Source organism: Carassius gibelio, chromosome A1, assembly GCF_023724105.1.
Source record: "Carassius gibelio isolate Cgi1373 ecotype wild population from Czech Republic chromosome A1, carGib1.2-hapl.c, whole genome shotgun sequence".
Taxonomy (NCBI): Eukaryota; Metazoa; Chordata; class Actinopteri; order Cypriniformes; family Cyprinidae; genus Carassius; species Carassius gibelio.
In genome coordinates, this window is record NC_068371.1 from 19,604,471 (window position 1) to 19,620,539 (window position 16,069).

Here is a 16,069-nt window from a genome sequence, read left to right on the forward strand (position 1 = left end):
TCAGTCTGAGTTAAACCTTTGTTTTTGGCTCATTTTATCAGTAAAGGAAAAATGCCTAATACTTCTTCACACCTAAATATAAGGAGTTTTTTTCTTTTCCAGTCTTCATGGTCAACTATGTATATATATCACACTCATTGCCTTTTCTAGTGCAGCTCAACCAATTTACATCCCATTCGTCCGTATTTGTGATATCACAAATCCTGGAAAATATTTGTTGTAGTCCAAAAAAGTTGTTTGTTGTAGTTTTTAAAATGTGATTTTTGTTAAATACAATTTCTCCTATTTGGACTTTGAGCTTTGAATCTTTGCAGAACTTTTTATGCTGAAACAGCAACATTACAGACTAACTAAAGTTGAAAGTGTGAAACAACATAATAGCACTCCTTTAATAGGCATTATTAAGCAGTTAATAAATACAGCTATAAATGTTTTGTTCTTGAGCACATCTATAAAGTTCAATCATTGTATTTTCATACTTTTTTAAGGATCTTTTTATCATTTATACATTATATATAATGTATTGGCTTTCCAATGCCGTTGCCATTGATAATAGGAGTAAGCAAGTTTAGAACACCTACAAACAAGAGTCCATGCAGACGGATGTAGATGCATAACTCTTAAATTCAGATAAATGTCATGTCATGTCACAGGATGTCATAGGTCAGTATCAAATGAGTTTGAAATTATTATTTGCAGCACAAATAAGGATTCTTAGGATGTTTTTAAATCCCTAAAACTGTCAGAAAAGGATAAGGCCTTAGATATTTCTTAAGCTGTAATAAAAGGGAAAAAAAACACCACCATTAGCAACAACAAAAACAATAAACATTTAAAATACTGTTTTTTTCCCCCCTGATGATTAAAGAGATGATTAGGTCTCTGTCTCTCTCTCTCTCTCTCTCTCTCTCTCTCTCTCTCTCTCTCTCTGCCAGATAGCCCCTCCCCTCCCTACAATCCACACACACTGTCAGTCACCAAAAATTCAGTCAGTCACCAACCCCCTCACACTCCCCCTCCCTCTCCCTCTCCCCCTACCTTGCCTGACACAGACAGAGTGGCCAGAGTGAGATCATGTCAGTTGAGAAGTCTGACAGTTGTTTAATTTTCTGTTGTCCATACAGTGTTGTAAAGTTGTGAAACTATGCATATTTCCTCAAGAATGATTTGATCTCTGTATGAAAAAATGCTTTGAAATGTTTGGAAGCTGCAATTTAAAAATACAAGCCAATTAATGATTCCCTTTTTACTGTCATTTCAAAAAATCAGCACGAAAAAAACGTTCAAGCTAACCAAAATCCGTTCGCAATTTAAGTTCCTCAATGTTTTTGCAACATGTAGACAAAGTTTGGTGTGTATAGTGAACTTTTCCTCTGAGTATGCATTAAATCACAAAAGAACATGCCCAAAAATCCATATTAAAATCAAAATAGCGGACCTGTTGGTTGTAGCTTATGACTGTGAATTAGAAAGTTGTCCGTCCTGATAAGAACAATTTATGTACCAAGTTTGGTGTCTGTAGCTAAAACTAAATAAAATGCATATTATTATTATTATTAGCTGGACACTTGATTAAAAATATTAATAAATAAACTTATGCAATTGTATATATATATATATATATATATATATATATATGTATGTATGTATGTATGTATGTATATATATATATATATATATATATATATATATATATATATATATATATATATGTATTATGTATGTATGTATGTATGTATATATATATAAATTCAAGTGTACAGTTTTCTTTCATTGCATCTTGAAATAAATATTTCTGAGTTCTGTGTTTGTTTATTTTTTATAATTATTATTCTTTTTATTTTTTTTAGGAGGATTACAGCCTTTAATCTCCTCAAAATAAATGTGCATATAAACCTTGAACAATTTAATAATAGCTGTATTTTTAAAATGCTTACTAAAATATAAATTTTGGGAGAAGGCTATATAAAGCATGAACTGACTATTTACTAATGCTTAGTTAAGGAGTGCAGCTATTATGAAGTGTTACCAATGGATTTACTAATGTTAACAATTGAGACATTATTTTAAAGTGTTACCAAATCCTTAAATAATTTAAAAGTGTTTTGTTATGATATCATTGGCCTATTAGCATTTGTGAAATAGTTCTGCTTGCATCACAGCTTAGTCTTCATCTGTGAGCTGAACAGTTTTACTGTTACATCCATGAGATTATGTAAATTCAAATAAATGTCATGTCACAGGGTGTCAGAGGTCAGTATCAAGTGAGTTTGAAATTATTATTTGCAGCACAAGTATTTTTTAGAATTTTTTTTTTATCCCTGAAACTGTCAGAAAAGGATAAGGCCTAAGAGATTTCTTAAGCTGTAATGAAAACAGCACAATTAGCAACAACAACAACAAAAATTAACAATTTAAAATAGTTTTTTTTTTTTTTCTGGTGATTAAAGAGATGTTTAAGTCTCTCTCTCTCTGTCTGTCTGTCTGCCACTCAGCTCACACCCCTCCCCCACTCACACTCACACACACACACAGTCAGCACACATACATTCCTCACACAGAGTGACAGAGTGAGATCAGATGTCTGACAGTTTTTTAATTTTCTTTTAATCATACAGTGCTATAAAGTCATGAAACTATGCATATTTCCTCAGAATCACTGGTTTTCTAAATGAAAAATGTTTTTTTAAAAGTTTGGAAGCTGCAATTTAAAAATACAAGATGATTAATGTTTTACTTTTTACTGTTATTTCAAAAAATCACCACGACAAAACCGTTCAAGCTATTCAAAATCCATTCGCAATTTAAGTTCCTCAATGTTTTTTCTTCATGTAGACAAAGTTTGGTGTGTATAGTGTACTTCCCCTGTGAGGAGTATGCATTAATTCAAAAAATAATTTTCACAAAAATATTCAAATCAAAATAGTGGACTTACTGTTGGTTGTAGCTTATGACTGTGAATTAGAAAGTTGTCCGTCTTGATAAGAACAATTTATGTACCATGTTTGGTGTCTGTAGCTAAAACTAACCTCCCCACTTTTGACAAAAGGTGGCGCTATAGAGTGCCTCTTCCACGCCATTTTAAAAGCTTTTGCCATGGTCTAGCTATCTTTAATACTGATATCTGTTTCGAGTTTCATGTAAATCTGAGCTTGTTATCTGCCCAAAAATCACCAGAACAGAACATTCAAGTTTGACACATTGCCATGGCAACACTAAATTAGATATAAATATCCCCCCAGCAGATTTATATCGGCTGTGTTTTAACATTATTCTGATGAAGTTTGAAGCAAATCAAGTAAAAATAAGATGCTGAATTCAAAGCGTTTTGAAAATGATTCACTTCCTGCTACCAGTTGGTGGCGCTATAACTTTGACTCCTAATAGTCACATATATACGATCGGTATCATACAACAAACAAACCAATTAAGTTTGATCAAATTCAGGAAATGTATGTGGATGTTATTAGACATTTCCTGTTTCTCATTTCTCGCCATAATTTCAACGCCTCGCCACGGGCAAACCGTTCGAGATATCAAAAATCTCTTCGCAATTTAGCATCCCCAATGTCTTGAGATCATGTTCACCAAGTTTTGTGGTGAACGGGTGGAGTTCCTCAGAGGAGTATATCAAATTCCAGAGCATGTGTTTTTCATAAAACCCTAAATAGCCAACTTCATGTTGGGCGGAGCTTATGACATGCAGTGTGAAAGTTGTTTGGTTTGATGAGTTATATATGTGTACCAAGTTTCATATGTATACGTGCAAGTATGCATGATATATGGCCCTCAGTACTACAGGGGGCGCTGTAGAGCCCCTGTGCCACGCCCGTGTATCAGACTCTGCCCGGCTCTAATGGCCGCAGGTTCCAAGGTGTGTGCCAATTTTCAAGAGTTTTTGAGCATGTTAAGGACCCCAAAAGCCCTCGAAACCTTGGAAAAAAATTAGAAGAATAAAGAAAAAAAAAAATTAAAGCTGCAAGCAGCGATGAACGGGCCCTCGCACCCGGGCTCACCGCCATCGTGTGGCTTTAGTAATAAGGTGAACGTTGAGAAATATGCATTTAATGTCCTAAATATAAGTGGAATATATCAAAGTATATCCCATATATGTGCCAATCTTACCGTTGCCAGCAGGTGGCGCTATCATTATAATGGAATATTGGCCTTCAGAGGTGTTCAGGCCAGGACTCTTATCAAACATGTGAAGTTTGGGGAAGATTGAACATTTTATGCTTGAGTTACAACAACTTCTCTTGCTGTGGCAAGACATCAAATTTTGTCATGGCGCCATGGAAACGCCCTTTAACAAAAACTCAAGATCTCCAAAAGTTAACATTGCACAGGCCTTTAGATTAGACTGACCACAAAATATATGTTAATCTCAAAATAATTATAGGAGTAGTTTGTTGCAGCGTAAAACATGTCACTTCCTGTTGCCAATAGGTGGCGCTATGACTATAACTGAATGTGGGCATGTAGATCTGTTAAGGGCAGAAGTTTTATCTAACATGTGAAGTTTGGGGCAGATTGGACATTGTATTTCTGAGTTACAGCAACTTCCTTTTTCATGGCGAAACATCGAAATTTGTCAGGCCGCCATGGACACGCCCTTTAACGAAATCTAAAGATCTTCGCAATTTAACATTGCAAAGGGCTTAAGATTACACTGACCAGGTTTGGTGTTGATCTGAATAAATCTCTAGGAGGAGTTCGTTAAAGTACAACCCCTGAAAATGGCAAAAACAACGCCAATTTTGCTGAGAAAATTCTAAATAACCGACTTCCTGTTGGGATTCGGATTTTGTACCAAGAGACTTTTTTGTAGGTATTGGTGTGTTACATGTGTATACCGATTTTTGTACATGTACGTGAAACATAGCTCGAGGCGCACTCTGTTGAAAGTGTATAGGTGGCGCTATCGAGCCATTTTGCCACACCTGATGGAATTTTAGCCTTCAGATGTGTTCAGGCCAGGACTCTTATCACACATGTGCAGTTTGGGGAAGATCGGACATTTTATCCCTGAGTTATAACATCTTTTATTCCCATGGCGAGACATCGAACTTCGTGACGGCGCCATGGACACGCCTTTAAAGAAAACTCAAGATCTTCACAACTTAATATCGCACAGGCCTTTAGATTAGACTGAACACAAAAAACACATTGATGTCATAAAATTTCTAGGAGTAGTTCATTGCAGTGTAAAATATGTCACTTCCTGTTGCCAGTAGGTGGCGCTATGACTATAACTGAATATGGGCATGTCAATCTGTTCAGGTCAGGAGTCTCATCAAACATGTGAAGTTTGGGGCAGATTGGTCATTGTATGTCTGAGTTATAGCAACTTCCTGTTTCATGGCGAATCATCGAAATTCGCCAGGCCGCCACGGACACGCCCATTAACGAAAACTCAAAAGCTTCGCAATTTAACATCGCAAAGGCCTTCAGATTAGGCATACCAAATTTGGTGTTGATCTGAATGAATCTCTAGGAGGAGTTCGTTAAAATACAACGCATGGAAATGACAAAAATGACACAAAATTTGCTCATAATATTAGTAATAACCGACTTCCTGTTGGGTTTCGGATTTTGCTCCAAGAGACTTTTTTGTAGGTATTGGAGAGTTACATGTGTATACCGATTTTCATACATGTACATGAAACGTAGCTCGAGGCGCACACCGTTGAACGTGTATAGGTGGCGCTGTTGAGCCATTTTGCCACACCCACTTCTGAAACCCATATCAGACGTAAATTTTCGCCAGTTCTGAGGTTTGTGCAAAGTTTCATGACTTTTAGAGCATGGTTAGGCCCTCAAAAATGCGATTCATTTTGGAGAAGAAGAATAATAATAATAAATATAGCTGCAAGCAGCGATGGCGGGCTCAAGCCACCAATGCCATCGCCACCCCGGTGGCATCAGGTAAACTGTGCCCAGTGGGCACATGCATTCACATTATCCCTCTGGCAGTAAGGTTTTAAAGGATATGGCAGTTAAAGTGTTAATCCGAATCATCTAGACTTTAAAATCACATTCACAGAACAATATATATATATATATATATATATATATATATATATAACTTGAGTAACACTTTACAATAAGATTTCATTCATAAACATTATGTTAACATGAACAATATTTATATAGCATTCATTCATGTCAGTTAATATTCCAAACTTAAACATTAAAACATTGTTTTATTGTGATTTTTTTCCAAGCACATTTTACCAATTCCAAACCATATCAATCTTAATAACTACCATTAATTTTTATTTAATCATTTATGAGTGCTATACAATAGTCCAGGGAAGCTTGAAGAGAAAAACTCCTTATATTCATGTGCAGAATTATTAGGCATGTTTTCTTTTACAGATGAAATGCGCTAAAAAAGAGTTTTAACTCAAACTGTTTTAACTCAAAGTCGAAAATTATAAAAAACCCATGAGAAATATCAAACACAAATGCAATACAGAAATGGATAAGTTACGACTTGACCATTGTACAAAAAATGCTGACTGGGTCATGAGGTCAGAAAAGAAGAAGAAAAAAACAGGTCAAGAAAAACTGACAAAAAGAATTGCAAAATAATTAGGAATTAATGTGAAGATTAATTTTTAGTCAATTCTGCAAGACAGACTTTCAGGAAAGGAGGTGGAATAAAAATGAACTCCTAAATCTTAATCCCGGATTCTGGAAGATATATTCCTCATACCATCAGACAAGAGGAGGTGGTGCTGGTCCTTCACGAGTCCCTCTAATCGGTTCATAAAGCCTATATATAAAGTCTTAATATATAGTATTTCACAATACTTCATGGTATTCTAATTAAATAATTTTTTGGAATCTTAGATCTCTCAGAACCTGACACATTGTAATTCTGAGACTCCAGGAAAGTGGCAGTTCTGTAAAATGTTGGCGCTGGAGACTAAATGCTCCCTGATAGTTTCACACCTAATTCACTTAACACACACACACACACACACACACACACACACACACACACACACATTACCCACAGTGACAGAGGGACAGAGTGACATCAGATGTATGATAGTTTTTTAATTTTCTATCATCCATATAGTGTTGTATAGTCATGAAACTATGCATATTTCCTCAGAATGACTTGTTTTCTATGTGTACATTTTTTTGAAGTGTTTAGAAGCTGCACTTAAAAAAAATAAAAGACATTTACTGGTTACTTTTTTACTGTTATTTCAAAAAATCACCACGACAAAACCATTCAAGCTATTCAAAATTCATCCGCACCTGTTCTGTAAGATACATTCTTTAAACAGTGGGAAAAGAGGATGTGGTGCTGATCCTTCAAGAGTCACTCAAAACGTATCTGTCCATAAAGCCTATAAAGAATTATTCTTAATATACAGTTCACAATACTTCAGCTTGTTATTCTAATTAAGTGAGGGTCATTTTATCAGTAAAATACATAAAATTCATATTATTTTTCTTTGAAAGATTTCTATAAATGATTTAAATCATACTTGTTTCTACAATAATTATTTAAAAGTAATCCTATAGCTCCATCTGGTGGCCATTATTGGTACTAAGAATTGCAAGCTTGATTTATATGTTATGATAGTTTTAATTTTATGCTGGCTCTTGAAAATGATAAAGCTATGAAACTTACTGTGCTTCCTTCAAATGATGACTTCTACGTATATAAAAAATTATGAAGAGTTGGAATGAAAAATTTTAAAGATATAGTAAAGTTATTATAAAGTGTTACCAATGCATTTGCTAATGTTAACAAATTAGACATTATTTTACAGTGTTATCAAATCCCTTAAATGATTTGTAAGTGTTTTGTAATGATTTTATTAAACCTACAAGCATTTGTGAAAGTTCTGCTTGCATTACAGCTTAGTCTTGATCTGTGAGCTGAACAGATTTACTGTTACATCCATGAGATTATGTAAATTCAAATAAATATCATGTCACAGGATGTCAGAGGTCAGTATCAAATTAGTTTGAAATTATTATTTGCAGCACAAATAAGGTTTTTTAGGATTTTTAAAAATCCCTAAAACTGTCAGAAAAGGATAAGGCCTAAGATATTTCTATGTGAGTGGCTAAATTTTTTTGTTTTTATAATTATAATGCATAAACTATGAAACTATACAAAATGTATAAAAAAGTACAAGTTATTCTTTTCCGATGTTTTTTATTTATTTAAATTATTATTATTATTTTTTTGGGGGGGATTTACATTTTAAAACATAAGCCTATGGCAATCATTCTAAACAGCTTGAATAAAACCTGTCAATATTTATTATAGACCACTATAACTGTGTATAATCTAACAAACAAGTTTATTATGAAAATAAAAGCGTGTACACCAGATAAATTGGACGATAAAGAAATTGCTAACAATATATACTAGAGCATTTCTTAGGTTTTTAGGCGTTTAGATGCAGAAATGGACAAATCAAATGTAAAATCAAATGTAACTGATTTAATTAAATATAGATTACGTCTTGTTAGAGCAAAATAATAAATAAATACGTACACACATTAAAAAAGCAGCCAAGATTAATGAGTTTAATTTTTTATATAGATTAAAATTGAAGACAGAAGCAGGTAAATGCAGTCACTTAATATTAAAATCCAGTAGATCCACTTCAGATTTATTTCTCAACAGTTTATGTTCACGTGGCTGTTTTCGTTTATATTAGCCAAGCTATTATGTATTTTGAAATAATCTTGTCCGTGATGTGTTCGTTCTTACGACGCAAGGCAGAATCCTGCAGCTGGAGAGATATATGTTATTCGGCCAGTCGCGCTTTCAAATAGTCTTGCACACATAAACGGGTCACAAACACCTGTATTTAGCTCGTGTTGTGTTATAATGGATGTATTGTGTGCATTTATGGCAATAATTTATTTTAAAAAGCTCTTAAACAAGTTCGTTAAATTCGTTAGTTTTGAACTTGTGACACTGTGCGCGCTGATCGGAGGCAGTGATTTCAGATAGGCAGCCGCAAATATTTCATTTTCACACAGACAGTTCAAAAACATCTTAATTTAGCTCTTGGTGTGCTCTAATTGGTGAATTGTGTGATATCGCTGCAATACTTTATTTTTAATAGCTATAAAACAAGAATAATCTCGTTTTTTCTGAGCTCGTCATTCCACACGCTCTTGCTCAGAGCGGTGATTCATCTCTCATGTTTCTCACGTATCACTGACCACACATCAATTATTAATGAGCCCTGACCTGATAATAATCATATATGTTGGTTTAGCTTGTCATTGTGAATTAAATCCAAGTATTTATTTGTATTTTAACCGATTTAAAATCGAAACCAAAAGACAGTCTCCTCCCTTTTTTAGTCCGGTAACTGAACCTGTAGGGGCGCTATTTCTCTCAGACAATGGAAGTCTAAGCACACACAGTCAAACAGAGGGACAGAGTGATATGAGATGTCTGACAGTTTTTTAATTTTCTGTTATCCATACAGTGTTGTAAAGTCATGAAACTATGCATATTTACTCAGAATAACTTTTTTTCTGTATGAAAAAAGGTTTTGAAGTGTTTGGAATTTAAAAATGCAGGAAAATTAATAATTCCATCTTTATTGTCATTTAAAAAAATCACCACGACAAAACCATCCAAGCTATCCAAAACCCATTCACAATTTAAGTTCCTCAATGTTTTTTCAACATGTAGACCAAGTTTGGTGTGTATAGTGTTACTCTCCTCTGAGCAGTATGCATTAATTCACAGCTAAATGTAAAAAACAATCCACATTCAAATCAAAATAGCCGACTTCCTGTTGGTCGTAGCTGATGACTGTGAATTAGAAAGTTGTCCGTCTTGATAAGAACATTTTTTCTACTGAGTTTGGTGTCTGTAGCTAAAACTAACCCCCTCACTTTTGACAAAAGGTGGCGCTATAGAGTGCCTCTTCCACGCCCTCGTATGAACTTTTGCCAGTGTCTAGCTGTCACTAATACTTATATGTGTTCTGAGTTTGATGAAATTCTAAGCATGTTATATGCCTCAAAATCACCTGAGAAGTATTCCAGTTTGACATGTTGCCACGGCAACAATATTTTTAGATATCAATATCCCCCCAGCAGATTTATATCGGCTGTGTTTTAACATCATTCTGATGAAGTTTGAAGCAAATCGAGTAAAAATAAGATGCTGAATTCAAAGCATTTTGAAAATGACACACTTCCTGCTGCCAGTTGGTGGCGCTATAACTTTGACTCCTAATAGTCACATATATACGATCGGTATCATACAACGAACAAACCAATTAAGTTTGATCAAATTCAGCAAATGTATGTGGATGTTATTATACATTTCCTGTTTCTCATTTCTCGCCATAATTTCAACGCCTCGCCACGGGCAAACCGTTCGAGATATCAAAAATCTCTTCGCAATTTAGCATCCCCAATGTCTTGAGATCGTGTTCACCGAGTTTTGTGTTGAACGGGTGGAGTTCCTCAGAGGAGTATATCAAATTCCAGAGCATGTGTTTTTCATAAAACCCTAAATAGCCAACTTCCTGTTGGGCGGAGCTTATGACATGCAGTGTGAAAGTTGTTTGGTTTGATGAGTTATATATGTGTACCAAGTTTCATATGTATACGTGCAAGTATGCATGATATATGGCCCTCAGTACTACAGGGGGCGCTGTAGAGCCCCTGTGCCACGCCCGTGTATCAGACTCTGCCCGGCTCTAATGGCCGCAGGTTCCAAGGTGTGTGGCAATTTTCAAGAGTTTTTGAGCATGTTAAGGACCCCAAAAGCCCTCGAAACCTTGGAAAAAAATTAGAAGAATAAAGAAAAAAAAAAATTAAAGCTGCAAGCAGCGATGAACGGGCCCTCGCACCCGGGCTCACCGCCATCGTGTGGCTTTAGTAATAAGGTGAACGTTGAGAAATATGCATTTAATGTCCTAAATATAAGTGGAATATATCAAAGTATATCCCATATATGTGCCAATCTTACCGTTGCCAGCAGGTGGCGCTATCATTATAATGGAATATTGGCCTTCAGATGTGTTCAGGCCAGGACTCTTATCAAACATGTGAAGTTTGGGGAAGATTGAACATTTTATGCTTAAGTTACAACAACTTCTCTTGCTGTGGCAAGACATCAAATTTTGTCATGGCGCCATGGAAACGCCCTTTAACAAAAACTCAAGATCTCCAAAAGTTAACATTGCACAGGCCTTTAGATTAGACTGACCACAAAATGTATGTTAATCTCAAAAAAATTATAGGAGTAGTTTTTCGCAGCGTAAAACATGTCACTTCCTGTTGCCAATAGGTGGCGCTATGACTATAACTGAATGTGGGCATGTAGATCTGTTAAGGGCAGAAGTTTTATCTAACATGTGAAGTTTGGGGCAGATTGGACATTGTATATCTGAGTTACAGCAACTTCCTTTTTCATGGCGAAACATCGAAATTTGTCAGGCCGCTATGGACACGCCCTTTAACGAAATCTAAATATCTTCGCAATTTAACATCGCAAAGGGCTTAAGATTACACTGACCAGGTTTGGTGTTGATCTGAATAAATCTCTAGGAGGAGTTTGTTAAAGTACAACCCCTGAAAATGGCAAAAACAACGCCAATTTTGCAGAGAAAATTCTAAATAACCGACTTCCTGTTGGGATTCGGATTTCGTGCCAAGAGACTTTTTTGTAGGTATTGGTGTGTTACATGTGTATACCGATTTTTGTACATGTACGTGACATGTAGCTCGAGGCGCACTCCATTGAAAGTGTATAGGTGGCGCTATCGAGCCATTTTGCCACACCCAATGGAATATTGGCCTCCAGATGTGGGCAGGTCAGTACTCTTATCACACATGTGCAGTTTGGGGAAGATCGGACATTTTATGCCTGAGTTATAACATCTTCTATTCCTATGGCGAGACATCGAACTTCGTGACGGCGCCATGGACACGCCTTTTAATGAAAACTCAAGATCTTCACAACTAAACATCACACAGGCCTTTATATTAGACTGACCACAAAAAATACATTGATGTCATAAAATTTCTAGGAGTAGTTCATCGCAGTGTAAAACATGTCACTTCCTGTTGCCAATAGGTGGCGCTATGACTATAACTGAATATGGGCATGTCAATCTGTTCAGTTCCAGAGTCTTATCAACCATGTGAAGTTTGAGGCAGATTGGACATTGTATGTCTGAGTTATAGCAACTTAATTTTTAATGGCGAATCATCGAAATTCGCCAGGCCGCCACGGACACGCCCATTAACGAAAACTCAAAATCTTCGCAATTTAACATCGCAAAGGCCTTTAGATGAGGCATACCAAATTTGGTCTTTATCTGAATAAATCTCTAGGAGGAGTTCGTTAAAATACAACGCATGGAAATGACAAAAATGACACAAAATTTGCTCATAAAATTAAAAATAACCGACTTCCTGTTGGGTTTAGAATTTTGGTCCAAGAGTCTTTTTTGTAGGTATTGGAGAGTTACATGTGTATACCAATTTTCATACATGTACATGAAACGTAGCTCGAGGCGCACACCGTTGAACGTGTATAGGTGGCGCTGTTGAGCCATTTTGCCACACCCACTTCTGAAACCCATATCATATGTACATTTTCGCCGGTTCTGAGGTGTATGCAAAGTTTCATGACTTTTTGAGTATGTTTAGGCCCTCAAAAATGCGATTCATTATGGAGAAGAATAATAATAATAATAATAATAATAATAATAAACAGAGCAATTCCAAGAGGGTCCTCACACCATCGGTGCTCGGGCCCTAATAAACGGAGCAATTCCAAGAGGGTCCTCACACCATCGGTGCTCGGGCCCTAATTAAAGCTGCAAGCAGCGATGAACGGGCCCTCGCACCCGGGCTCACCGCCATCGTGTGGCTTTAGTAAAAAGTTGAACGGTAAGAAATATGCATTTAAAGTCTTAAAAATAAGTGAATGAAATATGTCAATGTCATTTATTTGTGCCAATCCTCCTGTTGCCAGCAGTTGGTGCTATCATTATAATGGAATATTGGCCTTCAGATATGTTCAGGGCAGGACTCTTATCACACATGTGAAGTTTGGGGAAGATCGAACAAATTATGCCTGAGTTACAACAATTTCTCTTGCTGTGACGAGACATCAAAATTTGTCATGGTGCCATGGACACGTCCTTTAACAATGTCTGAGTTACAGCAACTTTCTTTTTCATGGCGAAACATCGAAATTTGTCAGGCCGCCATGGACACACCCTTTAACGAAACCTCAAGACCTTCACCATTTAACATCTCAAAGGCCTTAAGATTTAACTGACCAAGTTTGGTGTTGATCTGAATACATCTCTAGGAGGAGTTTGTTAAAGTACAACCCCTGAAAATGGCAAAAACAACGCCAATTTTGCAGAGAAAATTCTAAATAACTGACTTCCTGTTGGGATTCGGATTTCGTACGAACAGACTTTTTCGTAGATATTGGTGTGTTACATGTGTGTACCGATTTTTGTACATGTTCATGAAACATAGCTAGAGACGCACTCCGTTGAAAGTGAATACGCACTCCGTTGAAAGTGTATAGGTGGCGCTATCGAGCCATTTTGCCACACCCGATGGAATATTGGCCTTAAGATCTGTTCAGGCCAGGACCCTTATCACACATGTGAAGTTTTATCGAGATCGGACATTTTATGCCTGAGTTATAACATCTTTTATTCCCATTGCGAGACATCGAACTTCGTCACGGCACCATGGACACGCCTTTTAACAAAAACTCAAGATCTTCACAACTAAACATCACACAGGTATTTAGATTAGACTGACCACAAAAAAGACATTGATGTCATAAAATTTCTAGAAAGAGTCTGTCACAGTGTAAAATATATCACTTCCTGTTGCCAATAGGTGGCGCTATGACTATAACTGAATATGGGCAAGTAGATCTGTTCAGGTCAAGAGTCTCATCCAACATGTGAAGTTTGGGGCAGATTGGACATTGTATGTCTGAGTTACAGCAACTTCCTTTTTCATGGCGAAACATCGAAATTTGTCAGGCCGCCATGGACACGCCTTTTAACGAAACCTCAAGTCCTTCGCAATTTAACATTGCAAATGGCTATAGATTACACTGACGAAGTTTGGTGTTGATCTGAATAAATCTCTAGGAGGAGTTCGTTAAAGTACAACCCCTGAAAATGGCAAAAACAACACCAATTTTGCAGGGAAAATTCAAAATAACCGACTTCCTGTTGGGATTCGGATTTCGTACCAAGAGACTTTTTTGTAGGTATTGGTGTGTTACATGTGTGTACCGATTTTTGTACATGTACGTGAAACATAGCTCGAGGCACACTCCGTTGAAAGTGTATAGGTGGCGCTATCGAGCCATTCTGCCACACCCGGTGGAATATTGGCCTTCAGATCTGTTCAGGTCAGGACTCTTATCACACATGTGAAGTTTGGGGAAGATCGGACATTTTATGCCTGAGTTATAACATCTTTTATTCACATGGCAAGACTTTGAACTTCGCCATGGTGCCGTGGACACGCCTTTTAACGAAAACTCAAGATCTTCACAAGTTAACATCGCACAGGCCTTTAGATTAGACTGACCACAAAAAAGACACTGATGTCAAAAAATTAATAGGAGTAGTTCGTCAAAGCGTAAAATATGACACTTCCTGTTGCCAATAGGTGGCGCTATGACTAAAACTGAATATGGGCATGTAAATATGTTCAGGCCAGGAGTCTTATTAAACATGTGAAGTATTGGGCACATTGGACATTGTATGTCTGAGTTATAGCAACTTCATTTTTCATGGCGAATCAATGAAATTCGCCAGGCCGCCACGGACACGCCCATTAACGAAAACTCAAAATCTTCGCAATTTAGCATCACAAAGGCCTTTAGATTAAGGCATACCAAATTTGGTGTTGATCTGAATAAATCTCTAGGAGGAGTTCGTTAAAATACAACGCATGGAAATGACAAAAATGACACAAAATGTTCTCATGAAATTAAAAATAACCGACTTCCTGTTGGGTTTAGAATTTTGGTCCAAGAGTCTTTTTTGTAGGTATTGGTGTGTTACATGTGTGTGCCAATTTTCATGCATGTACGTGAAACATAGCTCGAGCGATTCATTTTGGAGAAGCGGAATAATAATAATAATAATAATAATAAACGGAGCAATTCCAAGAGGGTCCTCGCACCATCGGTGCTCGGGCCCTAATTAAAGCTGCAAGCAGCGATGAACGGGCCCTCGCACCCGGGCTCACCGCCATCGTGTGGCTTTGGTAAAAAGGTAAACGTTGAGAAATATGCATTTAAACTCATAAACATAAGTGCAATATATCAAAGTTTATTCCATATGTGTGCCAATCTTCCTGTTGCCAGCAGGTGGAGCTATCTTTATAATGGAATATTGGCCTTCAGATGTGTTCAAGCCAGGACCCTTATCACACATGTGAAGTTTGGGCAAGATCGGACATTTTATGCCTGAGTTAAAACATCTTTTATTCCCATGGTGAGACATCAAACTTCGTCATGGCGTCATGGACACGCCTTTTAACAAAAACTCAAGATCTTCACAACTAAACATCACACAGGTCTTTAGATTAGACTGACCACAAAAAAGACATTAATGTCATAAAATTTCTAGGAGTAGTTTGTCACAGTGTAAAATATGTAACTTCCTGTTGCCAATAGGTGGCGCTATGACTATAACTGAATATTGGCATGTAGATCTGTTCAGGTCAAGAGTCTTATCAAACATGTGAAGTTTGGGGCAGATTGGACATTGTATGTCTGAGTTATGGCACCATCATTTTTCATGGCGAATCATCAAAATTTGTCATGCCGCCATGGACACGCCCTTTAACAAAACCTCAATTCCTTCGCAATTTAACATCACAAAGGGCTTTAGATTACACTGACCAAGTTTGGTGTTGATCTGAATAAATCTCTAGGAGGAGTTCGTTAAAATACAACCCCTGAAAATGACAAAAACAACACCAATTTTGCAGGGGAAATTAAAAATAACCGACTTCCTGTTGGGATTCGGATTTCGTACCAAGAGAC

At 36.7% G+C, this 16,069-nt stretch overlaps 1 protein-coding gene across 2 annotated transcripts in view; it reads left to right on the forward strand.

Annotated features, from left to right (window-relative positions):
- LOC128015742 (mitogen-activated protein kinase kinase kinase kinase 4) overlaps positions 1–16,069 on the forward strand; it is a 395,708-nt gene that overhangs the window by 337,197 nt on the left and 42,442 nt on the right. The window lies entirely within an intron of this gene.